The sequence below is a fragment of the Bos javanicus genome, chromosome 1, assembly GCF_032452875.1.
Source record: "Bos javanicus breed banteng chromosome 1, ARS-OSU_banteng_1.0, whole genome shotgun sequence".
NCBI lineage: Eukaryota > Metazoa > Chordata > Mammalia > Artiodactyla > Bovidae > Bos > Bos javanicus.
Window position 1 is genome coordinate 19,634,128 of NC_083868.1, and position 20,396 is coordinate 19,654,523.

At 40.6% G+C, this 20,396-nt stretch overlaps 1 non-coding gene across 1 annotated transcript; it reads left to right on the plus strand.

Moving 5' to 3' along the window:
* Positions 1–15,718: 15,718 nt before the first annotated feature.
* Positions 15,719–15,825, plus strand: LOC133255518 (U6 spliceosomal RNA). The gene has a single exon (XR_009738959.1). It is a non-coding gene; the product is annotated as a U6 spliceosomal RNA (small nuclear RNA).
* The last annotated feature ends 4,571 nt before the right edge of the window (positions 15,826–20,396 follow it).

Consider the following 20,396-nt stretch of genomic DNA (forward strand, 5'->3'; position numbering starts at 1 on the left):
CATTGTTTCTGTTGTTCAGTTGCTCAGTCATGTCCAACTCTTTGCAACCCCATGGACTACAGCACTCCAGGTTTCCCTGTCCTTCACCATGTCCCAGACTTTCCTCAAACTTATGTCCATTGAGTCAGTGATCCATCCAACCATCTCATCCACTGTCGTTCCCTTCTCCTCCTGCCTTCAGTCTTTGCCAGCATGAGGTTCTTTCCCAATGAATCGGCTCTTCACATCAGGTGGCCAAAGGATTGGAGCTTCAGCTTCAACATCAGTCCTTCCAATGAATATTCAGGGTTGATTTCCTTTAGGATTGACTGATTTGATCTCCTTGCAGTCCAAGGGACTCTCAAGAGCCTTCTCCAACACCACAGTTCAAAAGCATTAATTTTTCAGCCCTCAGCCTTCTTTATGGTCCAACTCTCACATCCATACATGACTACTGGAAAAATTATAGCTTTGGCAATACAGACCTTTGTTGTCAAAGTAATGTCTCTGCTTTTTAATACGCTGGCTATGTTTGTCATAGCTTTTCTTCCAAGGAGCAAGTGCCTTTTAATTTCAGGGCTGCAGTCACTGTCCACAGTGATTTTGGAGCCAAAGAAAATAAAATCTGTCACTTTTTCACTTGTTTCCCCATTTATTTGCTATGAAGCGGTGGGACCAGAATCCATGATCATCGTTTTTGAATGTTGAATTTTAAGCCAGCTTTTTCACTCTCCTCTTTCTCTTTAATCAAAAGATTCTTTAGTTCCTCTTCACTTTCTGCCATAAGGGTAGTATTATCTGCATATCTGAGGTTATAGATACATCTCCTGGCAATCTTGATTTCAGCTTATGCTTCATCTAGTCCAGCGTTTTGCATGATGTTCTCTGCATAAAAGTTAAATAAGCAGGGTAAAAATATACAGTACTCCATTCCCAATTTGGAACCAGTCTGTTATTCTATGCCCAGTTCTAACTGTTGCTTCTTGACCTGCATACAGGTTTCTCAGCAGGCAGGTAAGATGGTCTGGTATCTCTCTAAGAATTTTCCACATTTTTTTGTGATCCACACACTCAAAGGCTTTATCGTAGTCAATGAAGGAAAAGTAGATGTTTATTTCTGGAATTCTCATGCTTTTTCTATGATCTAACGGATGTTGGCAATTTGATCTCCAGTTCCTCTGCCTTTTCTAAATTCCGCTTGTACATCTGGAGGTTCTCAGTTCACAAAGAGTTTAAGCCTAGCTTGAAGGATTTTGAACTTTACCTTGCTAGCGTGTGAAATGAGTGCAGTTGTGCAACTTTCTTTGGCATTGCACTTCTTTGGGATTGGAATGAAAACTGACCTTTTCTAGTTCTGTGGCCGCTATTGAGTTTTCCAAATTTCCTGGCATATTGAGTACAGCTCTTTCACAGCATCATCTTTTAGGATTTGAAATAGCTCAGCTGGAATTCCATCACCTCTGCTTGCTTTGTTCATAGTGATGCTTCCTAAGGCCCACTTGACTACACACTCCAGGATTTCTGGCTCTAGGTGAGTAATCACACCATCATGGTTATCTGGGTAATTAAGATCTTTTTTGTAGAGGCCTTCTGTGTATTCTTGCCACTTCTTCTTAATATCTTCTGCTTCTGTTAAGTCCATACCATTTCTGTCCTTTATTGAGCCTATCTTCACATGAAATGTTCCCTTCATATCTCTAATTTTGTGAAGATATCTCTAGTCTTTCCCATTATTGTTTTCCTCTGAAGCTAAGTTGCTTCAGTCGTGTCTGACTCTTTGCAACCCAACGGACTGTTGCAATGGAGCCTGCCAGGCTCCTCTGTCCATGGGATTCTCCAGGCAAGAATACTGGAGTAGGTTGCCAGGCCCTACCCTAGAGGATCTTCCCTACCCAGGGATCGAACCCATGTCTCTTATGTCTCCTGCATTGGCAGATGGGTTCTTTACCACTAAGGCCACCTGGGAAGCTGAAATATATTATAAAGCCTTAACAGTTAAAGCAGTGTTATCTGACTCATGAATAAATAGACCAAGTCACAGAATGGAATGTCTAAAAATAGGTCAAAATACATAGAAGGATTAAAGATGACAATTCAGATCAATACGGAAAAGATAAGCAATTTAATTTATGCTGGTGGGAGAACTGGGAAGCCATTTGGGAAAAAAAAATAGAACTCAAATCTCACAATGTACACTAGAAAAAATCTTAATAAAAATTTTTATGAAAAGAAGGCTATGAGTGTACTAGAAGAAAACAAGAAAAGATGTTTCTATGACTCCCAACATGCAAAAGTCTTAAAAGAAAACTGATAATTTCTATGTAACCAACTATGTAATCAAAGCTTATGTGTGACAAAACAAAACAAATCAGATAATCAAAACCAAAAATCTTAATAACCAAAATCAAAAGACAATGATAAATTGATAAAGTATTTGAAATTTACTGTAGACAAAGGCCTAACATTTGTAAAATATAAAGTACATTTCAACAGATAAGAAAAAAACAATAAAAATGGATAAGGATGTGCGTGTGTTCGTGCTAAGTAGCGTCAGTCCTATCTGACTCTTTGTGACCTTATGGACTGTAGCCTGCCTGGCTCTTGTGTTCATGGGGATTCTCCAGGCAAGAATACTGGAGTGGGTTGCCATGCCCTCCTCCAGGGGATCTTCCCAACCCCGGGATCAAACCTATGTCTCCTGCATTTCAGGTGGATTCTTTAATAATGACTTATGGGGGAAGCCCCAGATAAAGGGTATGGATAGACAGTTCACCAAAAAGAAATTATAAATGTGTCTCAAATATCTGGAAAAGATTGTAATCTCCCTTGTAACATAAAGAATACAGATCAGAGCTACCTGTCATTTTTACTTGTCAGATGAATAAGAAGCCAGAAGTTTGATAATATACTACATTAATTAAACTGCAGGAAAATGGGCACTCTCATGAATTGCTGGGGGCACTATAACTTGTCACAACTCCTAATGGAATACTGGACAACATCTACAAGAATAACAAATTCCTATTATATTCTTGCAATTAGTAATTCCAATTTTAACATTTTATTCTACAGAAATACCTATATGTATGTAAAATGGTGTACACACACAGGTTCTCACTGAAGCATTTTTTGTAATAGCAAAAAATTGGAAACAATCCAATAAAATATTTTGTAACTAGAAAACGAATGAGGAAGTTATTTATGTACTATTATATAATTATCTGAAAATATATTAATATGAAAAAAGATGTCAAAGAGTTTATATAATATGCTACCTGCCATTTATATTAAAAGGGCAGAAAATAACATTTGTACTTAATAAACCTAATTTCCATGTGTCCATCTTCCTCTCTTCCTCCTCCATTTCTTCCCCCTCTGGCCATAAAACATAATAAAAATTTCAGCATTAATTTTAAAAATGTGGTTACCCTACTGGAAAGAGGGTGGCAGCTAGGGAAAGTAATGATGGATAGGAACAATATTGCTCAGAGTAGATTTTTATAGGTATTTTTAACTAAGAAGATTCATTACTATTTTAAGTAATAATTTAAAATTTTTAAAAAGAAACTCTATTAAGCTTATGCAAATCAGGGCTTGGCTTCCAGGTGGCCCTAGTGGACAGCTTGTTCCCCAAGAGGTGTGAGGTTTGGAGGGTTGGATGCCATACTAAGACTCTGTCCCACCCCTCTTTATCACTTTGCATTCATCCTTCAAGACTGAGCATCTCCCCACAGAGCATAGGTTAGAGGGGAGGTCCTGACAACCCACTCCAGTATTCTTGCCTGGAAAACCCTGTGGACAGAGGAGCCTGGCAGGCTACAGTCCATGGGGTCGCAAAGAGCTAGAGATGACTTAGCGACTGAACACCACCAGCCTGGAAGCACACTGTCTGGGTTCGGATGCTCTTGCTGCTGGTGGGAGTGTGACCTTGGGCAGGTGCCTCATGTCCCCGTGTATAAAATGGATTTGACCATCCTTACTCCATGCCTCATTTGTAAATGAGTTTGATTGTAACTCCACTGTCTTAGGTTTCCCTGGTGGCTCAGATGGTAAAGAATCCGCATGCAATACAGGGGATTCAGGTTCAACCCCTTGGTCAGGAAGATCTCCTGGAGAAGGGAATGGCTACCCAATCCAGGAAAATCCCATGGACAGAGGAGCCTGGTGGGCTACATTTGCAAGCCTGGGGTCGCAAAGAGTCAAACACAACTGAACGACTATCACAGATAAAATAGGAAGGAGCATAAATGAGGCCCTGTTGGAAAGCAGCTCAGCATTTACAAAGTTCTGGCAATTGACTGAATTATTACATTTGGTAGAAGAGAGCCTTGTAAAAACTGAGCTTCCATGGCCTCTCTTACATCATTTATAATTCAGGTGTTTTACAGAACTTGCCTGGGTTACTAGAGCTGATCATCTTTCTATACAATTTTTTTTTTTTATACTCGAGTTTTTGAGTCAATGCAAAGTTTCATATGAAAAATGTGAATGCTGTCAGAGAGACTGAGCAGAGAGCAAACAGGATGGTTGATGTAGTTTAATTAGAGAGAGTCACCCAGAAGCAAATCTTCTCTGTTTTAGGATGCATTTGAGGAGTCTGCCTTTGTTAAATAACAAGGGGAAATTGGCCCACACGGGGAGGGTGAAGGGCTCCAAAGTGTGGGGGGAAAAAGCTTTTGTTTTTCTTTTTTTAAAGACTTTCTTAACATGGACCATTTTTAAGTCTTTATGGAATTTGTTACAATATTGTTTGTGTTGTTTATGTTATAGCTTTTTGGCTGGGAGGCATTTGAGATCTAAGCATTTTGACCAGGGATCAAACCAGCAGCCCAGGCACTGGAAGTGGAAGTTTTAACCACTGGACCACCAGGGAAGTCCCAAAGCTTCTGTTTTTCAAGCAAGGTTTTCTAGTTCAAGGAAACAGCAGGTAGTGAGGCTGTCACTTGGAAGGAAATGAGTCTTTTTATATAAAGAATCCAGAGCCTCTGGGAGAGGTTTCAATAGTCCAACTCTGCTCCCGGAGTCTGGAAGTTAAGAAAACTCTGGATCAACTAGGGTGGTCCTGGAGACAGTAACCTGGAGGGAAGGGCCCGTCTGGCTGAGGACCTGGGGTCTGTGAAGGAACTGGACAAAGTTGATGGAGATGGGGAAAGTGCTGGTTTCAGCACAGTGTGCAGCTGACGAATCTGGCCTCAACAGTTGTGTTTGGAAGTGCTTAAGCCTGTACGTAAGCATCAAGAGAAATTTGTCAACCAACTGAATCATCAGTCTCTGATAAGTGTTTGGAAATTCTGGTGTTTACAAATATAACCAACGTGGCTGGAGTCCTTAAACAACTGAGTTCTTAAGAAGGAGGTTCTAGACCTATTATTTTTTCAAAGGCAAATGGGGGTAGGTGGGAAAGCCTGGGAGTTTGGGATTAGCAGATGCTGGATGAACAAAGTCCTATTATATAGCACAGGGAACTAGATTCACTATCCTGTGATAAACCACAATGGAAAAGGATATGAAAAAGAACATATGGATGTATAACTGAATCACTTCCCTGTACAGCAGAAATTAGCGCAATATTGTAAATCAACTATACTTCAATTTTTAAAAAAATGACAAATGGGTACTAGGGATATTAATTGAGCAAATAAGAGGATGCAGTCATCTGCCCCTAGTTTTGAGGCAATGGTGCACATTTGGAAATATCTCATGTGAACTTACAAAACTTTATTTTTTATATCAGCTCACTCACTCACATCACTCACTCAGCTGACTGTGGTTCTTTGTTTCCCAGGTAATGAGAAAGTCTCAAACTCAAATGCCTTCAGGAATGAAACAATTGTCATATAACAAGGAATGTGTGTGACCATGGCAAACTGAAGGGTACATCTTTTACCTAAGGGAATTCAATTCAATGATATTTAAAAATCTGAACTAAGACAAAGAAAAAAATATCATAAGCCTGTAGGTTGAAGTCAGCACCTCAAATGTCACTTGGATACTGCACAATTTCAGTATAGCTAGAACCTGTCCTGATTTATTCCTATCTATTTCTGCTTTCCAAAGGTCACTGACAAAATGTGGTCCACTGGAGAAGGCAATGGCAAACCACTTCAGTATTCTTGCCTTAAGAACCCCATGAACAGTATGAAAAGGCAAAAAGATAGGACACTGAAAGATGAACTCCCCATATTGGTAGGTGCCCAATATGCTACTGGAGATCAGTGGAGAAATAACTCCAGAAAGAATGAAGAAATGGAGCCAAAGAAAAAATAACACCCAGTTGTGGATGACACTGGTTTTAGAAGCAAGGTCCGATGCTGTAAAGAGCAACATTGCATAGGAATCTGGAATGTTAGGTCCATGAATCAAGGCAAATTGGAAGTGGTCAAACAGGAGATGGCAAGAGTGAATGTCGACATTTGAGGAATCAGTGAACTAAAATGGACTGGAATGGGTGAATTTAACTCAGATGACCATTATATCTACTACTGTGAGCAAGAATCCCTTAGAAGAAATGGAAGAGTCATCATAGTCAACAAAAAAGTCCGAAATGCAGTATTTGGATACAATATCAAAAATGACAGAATGATCTCTGTTCATTTCCAAGGCAAACCATTCAATATCGCAGTAATCCAAGTCTATGTCTCAACCAGTAATGCTGAAGAAGCTGAAGATGAACGGTTCTATGAAGACCTACAAGACCTTTTAGAACTAACACCCCAAAAAGATGGCCTTTTCATTTTAGGGGACTGGAATGCAAAAGTAGGAAGTCAAAAAACACCTGGAGTAACAGACAAATTTGGCCTTGGAGTACAGAATGAAGCAGGGCAAAGGCTAATAGAGTCTTGCTAAGAGAATGCACTGGTCATAGCAAACACCCTCTTCCAACAACACAAGAGAAGACTCTACCCATGGACATCACCAGATGGTCAACACCGAAATCAGATTGATTATAGTCTTTGTAGCCAAAGATGGAGAAGCTCTATACAGTCAGCAAAAATAAGATCAGGAGCTGACTGTAGCTCAGATCATGAACTCCTTATTGCCAAATTCAGACTAAATTGAGTAGGGAAAATCACTATACCATTCAGGTATGAGCTAAATCAAACCCCTTAGGATTATACAGCAGAAGTGAGAAATAGATTTAAGGGACTAGATCTGATAGACAGAGTGCCTGATGAACTAGGATGGAGGTTCATGACACTGTACAGGAGACAGGATCAAGACCACCCCAAGAAAAAGAAAAGCAAAAAAGCAAAATGGCTGTCTGAGGAGGCCTTATAAATAGCTGTGAAAAGAAGAGAAGTGAAAAGCAAAGGAGAAAAGGAAAGATATACCCATTTGAATGCAGAGTTCCAAAGAATAGCATGGAGAGATAAGAAAGCCTTCCTCAGTGATCAGTGCAAAGAAATAGAGGAAAACAATAGAATGGGAAAGATTAGAGATCTCTTCAAGAAAATGTGAGATACCGAGGGAACATTTCATACAAAAATGCGCTCAATAAAGGACAGAAATAGTATGGACCTAACGAAGCAGAAGATATTGAGAAAAAGGTGGCAATGATACAAGGAAGAACTGTACAAAAAAGATCATCACAACTCAGATAATCACGATGATGTGATCACTCACCTAGAGCCAGACATTCTGGAATGTGAAGTCAAGTGGGCCTTAGGAAGCATCATTATGAACAAAGCTAGTGGGGGTGATAGAATTCCAGTTGAGCTATTTTAAATTCTAAAAGATCATGCTGTGGAAGTGCTGCACTCAATATGTCAGCAAATTTGGAAAACTCAACAGTGGCCACAGGACTGGAAAAGATCAGTTTTCATTCCAATTCCAAAGAAAGGCAGTGCCAAAGACTGCTCAAATGACTGCACAATTGCACTCATCTCACACGCTAGTAAAGTAATGCTCAAAATTCAACAAGCCAGGCTTCAGCAATATGTGAACCATGAACTTCCAGATGTTCAAGCTGGTTTTAGAAAAGGCAGAGGAAGCAGAGATCAAATTGCCAACATCCGCTGGATCATTGAAAAAGCAAGAGAGTTCCAGAAAAACATCTATTTCTGCTTTATTGACTATGCCATAGCCTTTGACTGTATGGAACACAATAAACTGTGGAAAATTCTGAAAGAGATGGGAATACCAGATCACCTGACCTGCCTCTTGAGAAACCTATATGCAGGTCAGGAAGCAACAGTTAGAACTGGACATGGAACAACAGACTGGTTCCAAATAGGAAAAGGAGTACATCAAGGCTGTATATTGTCACCCTGCTTATTTAACTTATTTGCGGAGTACATCATGAGAAATGCTGGGCTGGATGAAGAACAAGATGCCATTAAGATTGCCGGGAGAAATATCAATAACCTCAGAGATGTAGATGACACCATCGTTATGACAGAAAGTGAAGAAGAACTAAAAAGCCTCTTGATGAAAGTGAAAGAGGAGAGTGAAAAAGTTGGCTTAAAGATCAACATTCAGAAAACTAAGATCATGGCATCCAGTCCCATCACTTCATGGCAAGTAGATGGGGAAACAGTGGAAACAGTGGCTGACTTTATTTTGGGGGGCTCCAAAATCACTGTAGATGGTGATTTCAGCCATGAAATTAAAACACGGTTACTTCTTGGAAGGAAAGTTCTGACCAACCTAGACGGCATATTAAAAAGCAGAGACATTACTTTGTTAACAAAGGTCCGTCTAGTCAAGGCTATGTTTTTTCCAGTAGTCATGTATGAATGTGAGAGCTGGACTAGAAAGAAAGCTTAGCACAGAAGAATTGATGCTTTTGAACTGTGGTGTTGGAGAAGACTCTTGGGAGTCCCTTGGACTGCAAGGAGATTCAACCAGTCCATCCTAAAGGAGATCAGTCTTGGAAGTTCATTGGAAGGACTGATGTTGAAGCTGAAACTCCAATACTTTGGCCACCTGATGTGAAGAGCTGACTCCTTTGAAAAGAAAGATCCTGATGATGGGAAAGATTGAGGACAGGAGGAGAAGGGGATGATAGAGGATGAGATGGTTGGATGGCATCACTGACTCAATGGCATGAGTTTGGGTAAATTCTGGGAGTTGGTGATGGATAGGGAGGCCTGGCATGCTGCAGTTCATGGGGTTGCAAAGAGTCGGACATGACTGAGCAACTGAACTGAACTGAACTGAACTGAGAAACTGAACAATAAAGATCACTAATGAAAACTTTTAAAGGCTCTTACTAAGAATAGTCAATACCTTATTGAGCCCCAACTTAGTAGTCATGTATGGATGTGAGAGTTGGACTATAAGGAAATCTGAGTGCTGAGGTACTGATGCTTTTGAACTGTGGTGTTGGTGAAAACTCTTGAGAGTCCCTTGAACTGCAAGGAGATCCAGTGAGTCCACCCTAAAGGAGATCAGTCTTGAATGTTCATTGGAAGGGCTGAGGCTGAAGCTGAAGCTCCAATACTTTGGCCACCTGATGCGAAGAACTGACTCCTTGGAAAAGACCCTGATGCTGGGAAAGATTGAAGGCAGGAGGAGAAGGCGATGACAGAGGATGAGATGGTTTGATGGCATCACCGACTAGTGGACATGAGTCAGAGCAAGCTCCAGGATTTGGTGATGGACAGGGAGGCCTGGCATGCTGCAGTCCATGGGGTCGCAAAGAGTTGGACAAGACTGAGAGACTGAATTGAACTGAATTCAGCCTCAGCTCTAGGTCCTAAAGACTCTAAAGACTTAGAGATAACTAAGACAAATCCTCAACAAGGTCCCAAATGCAATTTGATGCAATTCAACATAATTGGTTCAGATTCCTGTCTCCTGTCCCCTCATTCATCAGAGACACTTCTTTACAACATTACTGGACAAACACATTTTTCCCTTCCTTAAAGGTTTTTGTGTAATGTCTATAAGACGCATTTCTTCTATCATATTAGAAAGCCGTTCATACCTTTACCAGCTCCTGCCTCCCCACGTCTCACCCTCTTTGTTCTCCTTCCACTTCAGTCCCCGAACACCTACAAAGCCTGGCTTACATCTCTGACTGCGCCTTGTGCACCATGCCCCCAGCAGAGTTCCTGGCACACTGTTAGCTTTTCGTGTGCTTAATGATTTCTACTGAGCTGTGTTGGCCTGGAATTCTGGTTAACGTTTCTGATCTTTCTCTTTGTGAGTCTCCTGATATGGTTCTTTGGACATAAACCCAAGGTTCAGAGGTCCTGCCTGCTGTTTGGTTTGGCACGACATTTTGATTTTGCTTTTCCTTTCTGCAAGCAGAGTGCCCCGTACTGTTCTCTCCCCCATAAACAAATGTTTCTACACGAAGATGCAGTTTCTTTTCTGCACTTTCAGCTCCTCAAGCTTGTGGTTTTTTTCCTAGTTCTTTTCATTTTGTCCCATCTTCTTGTTACTTATCATTCCCCTGATATTTTAGAAAGTAAATTTCTGTAGAGCTTCTCTTAGAAAGGTGAGAAATTTAGTAGAAGAGAAGGAACTCATGCACTAGAGACCTCATCTTTAGAAAAAACTCAATCTCCATCAGCCATTAAAAATTATCACTAGAAAAATTTTGGCTGCAGAACAGAAGTCCTTCCTATATCTAGCTTATTTGCCCCACTCTGTTCCCCTATTTTTAGTCTTCAAATTATGTTTTTCTTTCATCAGAGAAAATATCCATTTATGCAATAGGTCATTTTTAGCCACTTAATTCTTATGTAAGAATCAGCTCTCAATTTTCTATAAACATTTATTTCTTACACAATTTCCACTCTGAGTTTTCATTTTAATTAGTGAAATCCATCTTCGTTCCTGCAGCCATAGGACCGTTCCAACCACCTGTACATTCGGCTTAGCCAATACAAGCACTTCTTTTCCTTCTCACTCATTTCTTTCTCACTAGATTCTCAGGGCACAGTGTTTATGGCTTACCAGACAACACTGCCTTTAGGAATAACATTTTAAAAGTATAAATAACCTAACTTGTTGTTTAGTTGCTTAGTCGTGTCCAACTTAGTGACCCCACAGGCTGTCCATGGTGTTTTCCAGACAAGAATACTAAAGTGGGTTGCCATTTCCTTCTCCAAAATAACCTAATTAAACTCCATACACTTCTTTTTTTGACTTTTGACTTTGTCTTGGGGTATAGCCACTTACCAATGTTATGACAGTTTCACATGAACAGTGAAGGGACCCAGCCAAACATAAATGTATCCATTCTCCCCCTAAACGCCCCTCCCATCCAGGCTGCCACATAACACTGAGCAGAGTTCTGTGTGCTCTACAGTAGACCATATCCATTTTAAATATAGCAGCAAAACATCATATACTTTTGAATCTGTTTTCTAAATACATATTAAATTTCAGGGGTGAAAAAGAAAAAGTCAAAACCCAACTTATTCCCACTCAGTTTGATTTCACATACTTTTCCTTTGCTGAAATTCTAGCATTACAACACTTTGTAAATATGGGATGAAGGGCACTCTCAGAGGCTAGTCAGCTTTGTCGTTCATACTTTTGACCTGATTACTAAATTATGCCTGCAATAATAGTCTATTTTGATTATTTCAAAATGAAACACTTAAAATCACAATTTATTTTGTTACTGAGTATGAGTAAATCATAAATATGAATAGCATTGGAAGCCCAGACAATTTCAATTTTTCCCAAATCATCATCCACCCCACCCCAACTCCATTGTTTAACATACTTTCCACAATCATTATTCTGTGATGATTTGGTTTCAAGGCTGAGAGGAAACTCTATTCAACCCTTCTTGGAGGAATGCTACCACATGAATTCCTAAGGGAAACACATTTAGAGTTCCAGTTTGGACTGTAGCAAGTGTGTCCACATTTCCACAGCTACAAAATTCAACTCTGCTCTGACATCAAGAAAATAGGTGTGAAATGATGGATTAGCGTAGGGACTGCTCTGGTGGCCCAGTGACTAAGATGGGTTAGTGCTGGCAGTAGGGCTAGGAAAGGGGGAAGTGGCAGGCATGAGGCCGACTGAGTATGAGTGACCACAAGATTTGGTCAGTTGGCTCAACAGAATAAGGAAGTTCCTGAGGTCATGGAGAATAGGGAACTCCAAGACAGCTGCAAAACAGGAAGTGTACATGAAGGAAGTTTATAAAGTGCATGTTCATAAGCCAGAGAATGTGCCTCTATTTGATCATAAATAGTTATTATGAAATACCATGGGACTTTTCTAAGGAGAAAACTGCAACCACCTGCTCTTGCCAGAAATTCTCGTATAGGCCTGGCTTTGTGGGAATTTGCCTGGCTTTTTGTGGCTGCCATCCAAAACTGGTGACCACAGAGTCAAAGCTAAATATAAGCTAAAATTAAATTACTTCCCTTCTTTGTTTTTGTAGGTCTGCTGAATGAGGACATTTTAGCAGTGATTTTATATTCATTAGGAGAATGGAAAGTCATAGCAAGTCAATCATAGTCATAATGAAAATCCCAAGACATTCTTGCTCATTTTTCCACAATCCCCTATATTCAGTTGGGATAAAATTCAGGATCTCTAGTGACATAACAATACTATGTGTTCAGTCGCTCAGGTTGTATCTGACTCTATGTGATCCCATGGACTGAAGCCTGCCAGGCTCCTCTGTCCACGGGATTTTCCAGGAAAGAATGCTGGAGCAGGTTGCCATTTCCTACTGCAGAACAAAATAATACTATACTACTACTACTACTACTACTAAGTCGCTTCAGTCGTGCCCGACTCTGTGCGACCCCATAGATGCCAGCCCACCAGGCTCTGCCGTCCCTGGGATTCTCCAGGCAAGAACACTGGAGTGGGTTGCCATTGCCTTCTCCAGTGCATGAAAGTGAAAAGTGAAAGTGAAGTCGCTCAGTCATGTCCGACTCTTAGCGACCTCATGGACTGCAGCCTACCAGGCTTCTCCGTCCATGGGATATGTAAATGCACTTTAGCTCTCGATGTGAATGGATATTGATGGTAAAAATGTATGAGTCAATGTTCAGCAGCTTCCAAAGAACAATATCTAAATTTCTATCTACAAAACTGGCTTTTCAGGATTAAACTTCAAGCTCTTTTAACTTTTTTCATATTTACATGAAACTATAGTTTTCTAGAAAACTATTTCTCTAGAAATAACCAAGGAAAAACACAAGTGTTTTCAAAGGGAAGAGACTCATGAGCAACACTCACAAAAAATGGAGAGTGAGGGAGTTTGTTAAGTGTGGACGTGTTAGAAGATTGAACAGAGGAGTATTTAGAAGAGAATAGAGTCAGTGATTCTAAATCTTTCTTAAACTCCTACCTACAATCCACAGTTACACTTTTTGCTTCATGGGGAGCTCCAATACTTTGGCTCTCTGATGCAAAGAGCCAACCCATTGGAAAAGACCCCGATACTGGGAAAGATTGAAGGCAAAAGGAGAAGAGTGTAGCCGAGGATACAAAGGTTAGATAGTATCACCAACTCAATGGACATGAGTTTGAGCAAACTTCGGGAAATAGAGAAGGACAGGGAAGCCTGGCATGCTGCAGTCCATCAGGTGGCAAAGAATCGGACATGACTTAGCAACTGAACACCAGCAATAATAGCTCATTCTCCAGAAGCATGCAACCCTTCCCACCAATTTTTATAGTTGTTGTATCTGGTCCCAGTTTAAGAATAGATGCAGGCATATAACAAAACCAAGATTGTTTCCAGCACAGTCAGTGATTTTCTGTGAACAATCCCTGGCAAGTTTTACTCTTTTCATAAGAACCACAATATATTCAACTGCGCCAACCAGTTCCTCCTATTGTGGGTGAGCTCTCATGATAAAAATGGAGGAAGAGAAAATTAAATTTTGAGCATATTATCAAGGAGAAATATTCCCATAGGTTGTAGCTATTTCAAAGTGCCACATAGAACAATTACCAATAACATTTGTCTAGTAAAAGAAAGCTTACAAAGAAGAGACACCAGTTATTAGACCCTTCTACCACTTACTTGCCATATGTTTGCAAATCAGGTGAATCTTCTAGTCCTCTATGATATGGTCCATGAGGGATTCTAAGATGCATTTCTTTGAAATAGTTTAAAAATTTATTCATTTACAAAATACAAACATGCCCACAAACAATCACAAAAGAGTATGGTATGTTAAGTGGGAAGATGAGGATTCCTCAGACACACAATAAACACCCAATGTAAACTAATAGAAGAGGAGAGTTAGGGAGATTTTCCTTGGGGTGAATAGGAGTGTGGGATCCTAAAGGACCAGAAAGAAGGGATTCGACCCTTCTTTGACTGAAGGCCTTGGGAAGAGAGGACAAGAGCAGGGCATATTCTAGGTACCAAAAGAAATGGATGCAGCATCAATGGTGGAGAGAAACATGGACAAAGGGGAAAGCAGGAGAAATGGTACTTACCATCATAGTTACCTTCCCAGTCATAGTTTTTCCAAACAGGATGGAAATGCCAAAGATGTGGTTGGGGAAATAAGGGAAGACAAGATTTGGCAGGGCTAGACCTATTATCAGTTTTTTTACAAGAATTTTGTTGTCCTCAGGGGGAAACAAATGAAGCCACTTTTAAACTTACAGCTTCTGAACCTTCCTCCCACCTCCCACCCCATCCCACCCCTCTAGAACACCAGGTTTGAGTTCCTAGCATCATACGGCAAAGAGGGAAGGGACATATGTATGCCTATGGCTGATTCATACTGATGTATGGCTGAAACCAACACAATATTGTAAAGCAATTATCCTCCAATGAAAAGTAAATCAATTTTTAAAAAAACTTACAGCTTCTGGAAATAACAAAAAGAACTGCATCTCAGGACTATCACTCCAACTGCACTGGAGATTAGCATTAGTCCAGAAGAAAGGTAGTAGTGAGCGTTAGACCAGAAGAGTGTACCTTGATAGTAGAGACAGAAACAAACGGATGGAACTGAGGTGCGTTTAAGAAGCAGACTCAGAAGGACATGGTGAGGACGGGGCTGTGAGACTGAAGGAAGAGGGATTTAGGTTGGGGATACAGCGAGATCCAGGAGACAAGAAATAGAGATACAGGATAAGAGTGGCTAATTAGGAGATTGACAGTGAGAGGGAAGTCAGGTGTGCAGAGAGAAAGGAGGGTGTTGACAAAGATCATATTTAAATACACTGAGTATCCTCTGAGATGTTGCCTTCAAGGACCCAGACAAGATTTCCAGCATGGACATTAGAAGAAAGATATCAGTAGAGAGATATGATTTATGGGTTGTGCTTAGTCACCGCAACTCTTTGGGATCCCATGGACTGTAACCTGCCAGGCTCCTCTATCCATGTAGGTTCTTCAGGCAAGAATAATGAAGTGGGTTGCCATGCCCTCCTCCAGGGGATCTTCCAGAACCCAGGTCTCCCGAGTTGCAGGTGGGTTCTTTATTGTCTGAGCCACCACTGATGGGTTAGACTTGATCACTTTGCTGAAAGGGCTCTTAAAAGACTGGACCCTGGATTAGGTAAAAAGTAGGCCCTTCTCAGTCATAGTTTTCTATATTTAGAATTTTTTTTTTTAAGTATAGGGATGGGGGTGTGTGTGAGTATGTTTGTATGTGTGTGTTCTGATGGGAATTTTGTATTGCCAAGACTTTATACGGCCAGAAAATAAATTACATTGCAAATTTGTTTTGTAATTCTAATGCCATTCAAGAGGAATACCATCACTTGAAATATTAAAGGCAATATTGTCTAATAGGCACTTGCCTAGGACTTGATAAACTTGAAAATAAATACAAAAATAAATATGGTGCTTGCTTCAGCAGCACATATACTAAAATTGGAATGATACAGAGAAGATTAGCATGGCCCCTGCGCAAGGATGACACGCAGATTCGTGAAGCGTTCCATATTTTTATTTCCTCTAAAGTCAGGAACAAGACAAGAGTGCCCACTTTCACCATTACTACTCAACACAGTTTTGGAAGTTTTGGCCACAGCAATCAGAGCAAAAAAAGAAATAAAAGGAATCCAAATTGGAAAAGAAGAAGTAAAACTCTCACTGTTTGCAGATGACATGATCCTCTACATAGAAAACCCTAAAGACTCCACCAGAAAATTACTAGAACTAATCAATGAATATAGAAATCCCTTGCATTCCTATACACTAATAATTAGAAAATAGAGAAACTAAGGAAACAATTCCATTCACTATTGCAACGAAAAGAATAAAATACTTAGGAATATATCTACCTAAAGAAACTAAAGACCTATATATAGAAAACTATAAAACACTGGTGAAAGAAATCAAAGAGGACACGAATAGATGGAGAAATATACCATGTTCATGGATTGGAAGAATCAGTATAGTGAAAATGAGTATACTACCCAAAGCAATTTATAGATTCAATGCAATCCCTATCAAGCTACCAACGGTATTCTTCACAGAGCTAGAACAAATAATTTCACAATTTGTATGGAAATACAAAAAACCTCGAATAGCCAAAGCTATCTTGAGAAAGAAGAATGGAACTGGAGGAATCAACCTACCTGACTTCAGGCTCTACTACAAAGCCACAGTCATCAAGACAGTATGGTACTGTCACAAAGACAGAAATGTAGATCAATGAAACAAAATAGAAAGCCCAGAGATAAATCCACGCACATATGGACACCTTATCTTTGACAAAGGAGACAAGAATATGCAATGGATTAAAGACAATCTCTTTAACAAGTGGTGCTGGGAAAACTGGTCAACCACTTGTAAAAGAATGAAACTAGACCACTTTCTAACACCATACACCAAAATAAACTCAAAATGGATTACAGATCTAAATGTAAGACCAGAAACTATAAAACTCCTAGAGGAGAATATAGGCAAAACACTCTCCAACATACATCACAGCAGGATCCTCTATCACCCACCTCCCAGAATATTGGAAATAAAAGCAAAAATAAACAAATGGGACCTAATTAAACCTAAAAGCTTCTACACAACAAAGGAAACTATAAGCAAGGTGAAAAGACAGCCTTCAGAATGGGAGAAAATAATAGCAAATGAAGCAACTGAAAAACAACTAATCTCAAAAATATACAAGCAACTCCTACAGCTCAATTCCAGAAAAATAAATGACCCAATCAAAAAATGAGCCAAAGAACTAAATAGACATTTCTCCAAAGAATACATACAGATGGCTAACAAACACATGAAAAGATGCTCAACATTACTCATTATCAGAGAAATGCAAATCAAAACCACTATGAGGTACCATCTCACACCAGTCAGAATGGCTGCAATCCAAAAGTCTACAAGCAATAAGAAAAGGGAACCCTCTTACACTGTTGGTGGGAATGCAAACTAGTACAGCCACTATGGAGAACAGTGTGGAGATTCCTTAAAAAACTGGAAATAGAACTGCCTTATGATCCAGCAATCCCACTGCTGGGCATACACACTGAGGTAACCAGAAGGGAAAGAGACACGTGTACCCCAATGTTCATTGCAGCACTGTTTATAATAGCCAGGACATGGAAGCAACCTAGATGTCCATCAGCAGATGAATGGCTAAGAAAGCTGTGGTACATATACACAATGGAGTATTACTCAGCCATTAAAAAGAATACATTTGAATCAGTTCTAATGAGGAGGATGAAACTGGAGCCTATTATACAGAGTGAAGTAAGCCAGAAAGAAAAACACCAATACAGTATACTAATGCATATATATGGAATTTAGAAAGATGGTAACGGTAACCCTGTATGCTGCTGCTGCTGCTAAGTCACTTCAGTCGTGTCCGAATCTGTGCGACCCCATAGACAGCAGCCCACCAGGCTCCCCGTCCCTGGGATTCTCCAGGCAAGAACACTGGAGTGGGTTGCCATTTCCTTCTCCAGTGCATGAAAGTGAAAAGTGAAAGGGAAGTCACTCAGTCGTGTCCGACTTTTAGTGACCCCATGGACTGCAGCCTACCAGGCTCTCCGTCCATGGGATTTTCCAGGCAAGAGTACTGGAGTGGGATGCCATTGCCTTCTCCCATAACCCTGTATACGAGACAGCAAAAGAGACACTGACGTATAGAACAGTCTTTTGGACTCTGTGGGAGAGGGAGAGGGTGGGATGATTTGGGAGAATGGCATTGAAATATGTATAATATCATATATGAAACAAGTCACCAGTCCAGGTTCGATGCACAATACTGGATGCTTGGGGCTGGTGCACTGGGACAACCCAGAGGGATGGTATGGGGAGGGAGGAGAGTTCAGGATGGGGAACACATGTATACCTGTGGCAGATTCATTTTGATATATGGCAAAACCAATACAATATTGTAAAGTTAAATAAAATAAAATTTTTAAAAATTAAAAAAAAACAAAAATATATATGTAGGTTAATTACTGTACCAACCAAAATAATGTTTACCCTTTATTGTGTCTGAGGCATCAGACTATGGGACAGCATTCAAGGAAAGATTTTATCTTCTTTGTTCATTCAGACTTGTCTTCAAGATCCTAAATGCACCATTTTATCTTTTTCCTTACTGGCATTTGCTATTATAATACTCCTCTTCCTTTCTTTTTCCCACCTTCCCTCACAATCTCTCTTGCTCAAAAAAAAAAAAAAAAGAAAAAAGCCTTTTCAATGTGCTAAGGGGTGTTGTTTGTGGGGTGGAGCTGTCAATCAGTGAACAGTTTTTCTAAAATATACTATTTTCTGTGCAACTAAACTGGATACCCCCTCCACTGGACACTGACCTGTCTCCTGTCACGTTCCAGGCTTAAAACCGAGCATTTTTTAGACATCTTTCCAGAATGAATGAAATGGACAATAAAAGGACAACTTGAGACTCTTAAGAGGTACAGAGAGAGAGAAAGGAGATGGAATACATTCCCGCCATTCCCAAAGAAACCTCCTCGTAGAGCTTATATACAAAATTGAATGCTTCCGCAGAAGCATGCAAACTAGACAGCAGTTAGAGCTGATGAGGCAATCGAACTGAAAGAGGCTTTTGTTTTTTCTTTCCCCTCTCTGTCAAGGGTACTGTTTCTACTTTCCTGGGAGCCTTTCATTTTCTAAATATATTCCACCACACCCCATCTAAATGCAATCTCACATCAACTTCCCTCAGGCAGTTGCCACAAATGGTCCAGTGCCATCCAAGAAGAGCTGAAGCACAATGGAGAAGTCAGAGAAGTCAGAAAGGAAACAGCAGTCATCTGAAGGTGATGGTTTCTCTTGTAAAGTTTACAAAAATATGGGACAATATGATTATATTGTCAGAGCCCCTCCCTGGAAGGAGCCTGTGCTAGTGAAGTGCTCTGAAGCTTAATCTTTACAATAATCTGCATCCTTTTCCTCACATGTGTAACAGGGATAATATTAAGCTTCTTGAAAGGATTGAGTGGGGAAGATTCACACAAACACTTTGAAATGAAAGGCTCCTGGGAAAGTAGATACATGTACCCTTGACATAGGAACTTGGAAGATTTGCCTGCAAACCTATCATCTCAGTGAATATAAAAATCAGTCTCTTCTGGTTTATTTCCATCAGTGCTTTCTTTCTTTTCCTTTTATCCTAACTCTTACATAGAATTCTGGTTATCTTTTTCCTCCGCTTGGCTTATATTTTGTTTATTTTCCCAGGTTTCATTTCCTGTGTTTTCTGTTCTTTTTTTTTTTAAAACTCCCTTGCGCTCCTTCCCTCCCCCGCCCAACTCGCAACTCCTGTGTTTTGTGCCCACTGATACGACCACCGGGGCTTCCCTGGTGGCTCAGCAGTAAAGAATCCGCCTGCAATTCTCCTGCCTGCAGGAGATGCGGGTTTGATCCCTGGGCTGGGAAGCCCCTGGAGGAGGGCATGGCAACCCACTCCAGTATTCTTGCCTGGAGAATTCCATGGACAGAGGAGCCTGGGGGGCTACAGTCCATAGGGTCACAAAGAGTCCGACACAACTGAGCGACTTAGCGCGCATGCATGCGTAGCTGCTGGTAGCCACAGAACTGCTCCCATAGCTTTTCCTAAGCTGCTTTCCATATCTTTAAAACCCACAGATGTGAGGACAGCCATCAATCCAGGAGAGACAGGCAAACCATGTGATGCTTCACTCTCCAGATGGGGTTTCAGGGTGACCCTGTCTGATCACCAGGCTCAACTTATGAAATACAACCTCTGATGAAATTCATGGCAGGCAAACTCCCTGCTCAGCATGGGGCAACGGGTGATGGATGGGCCGGTGATGATGGATAGCTCCTCTCTCACCCTCAGTCCATGAATTCTGGTTCAGGAGACTCCCCTAGCAGGGGCTGGATTGTCCCAGAGATAACAGCACTCAGTCGGGAGCTGGGTTCTGGGCTTATTGCTTGCTTAGGGATAGCTGCTGCCCTCATTACTCAGTAAAGCAAATTACTGCTAACGCTATAATGTTTTAGTTCATTCCAGTGGTTTTTAAATTAAACAGACAGCTTGGCATATGGATCAAGACTCCAAGCA